This window comes from Cebidichthys violaceus, unplaced genomic scaffold, assembly GCF_023349555.1.
Source record: "Cebidichthys violaceus isolate CVI_PGR_0920_01 unplaced genomic scaffold, fCebVio1.0.p SCAF_12, whole genome shotgun sequence".
In the NCBI taxonomy this organism is placed as follows: Eukaryota; Metazoa; Chordata; class Actinopteri; order Perciformes; family Stichaeidae; genus Cebidichthys; species Cebidichthys violaceus.
This window is the reverse complement of record NW_027176285.1, coordinates 1,926,804-1,928,148: the sequence shown is the minus strand read 5'-3', so window position 1 is coordinate 1,928,148 and position 1,345 is coordinate 1,926,804.

Here is a 1,345-nt window from a genome sequence, read left to right as displayed (position 1 = left end):
AACACACATGGTTTGTGATTTGCATAATTCATTATATGCAAAAACGGCCCTGACTGCTATATCTGTGGACCTGGATCTCAATAGATTATTGCTGAAATAATGTAACTGGAATTATAATTCACGACGCAGTGTCCCGACCACTCCAGATAAACTCTTATTGCAGCTTGCATGATGAGTATGATTAACTGAAGTGCCCTTCAAGTAATGTGATGAAGCCAAGTACTTCAAATACAAAGCTTAGACTATTTCAGTGGTGTTCAGTTTACACGGTGGGAGACCGAAGGATGGACCTGAGCTGCAGAAATTGTAAGCATTTCAGTGGAAAAGCACATGGAGAGTTATTTCGAGGCTCTATTGTTGTCGCACAAACTGTTCAGCCTTTATATCTTCATCATCACGGCGCCTGAACATTTAAGTTCTGAATCCTGCGTCGATGATACGGCAGGTCCGCAATCAAAGATGCCGGGCCACGATGCACCGCAGAGACAGCTTTGAATCACTGCTTATCTCCGAGGCGAGTTTGTTTACGTTTCCTGGCGCTGGTGGACAGATAAACCGACCGGAAAGCATTGAGAGCTTATACGCATACAAAAAAAAACCGCTGGGCCCGTTGGTAGAGAATTTGGGAGCAAGTTATTAAAATTGCTTTTATCAACACTCTAAATCCACCCGATGCTGTTGTGCAGCAGGGAGTGCCGAACGCTCGCCGTCATATCCACAGCTGCCAATTCCTGAGGTGCAGGGCATCAGATTATCTCCTTTAAAACTGGGGACGCTGTTTATTTGTCACAGCCCCTAGAATATCATTTTGAGAGGTGTAGCTGTGGTCACCTCAGAGACACAACAAGGAGGACGGAAAGAAAGAGAGACAAATGAGCCGTGAGTTATAGCGTGCGAGAGCCTCCACCGTTGATAAAATAGCTGTGATTCTTTGGGGACACTGTCACAATACACAAAATGAGAATCACTTTCTCTTTCCCCATCTTTCTCTTGGTCTCTATGTGACAGTTTTTTGTTTTTTTTGTCCAACAGCATTATTGGCAGACACATCAAATAGGTTGCAGTCAGTATGACATTTCGCTGAATGATGACATCAGCCTTAAAAGACTTTCAATAGTGATTAAACACAATCAAATCCCACTGATTCATAGAAGAGCTTTAGCCTTTAATCCAAACCATTCACTGCGCTTTCCCATGAATGACACCATAACATTTTAAAGGCTTTAAAAACAATGATTGAATTCAATTCAATTTCAATACAACAATGTATCCATTTGTTCTTTATTGATTGGATCTCGTAGGAAATACACATCACATTTTGGTTTAAAAATAAGAGGCTCTTACA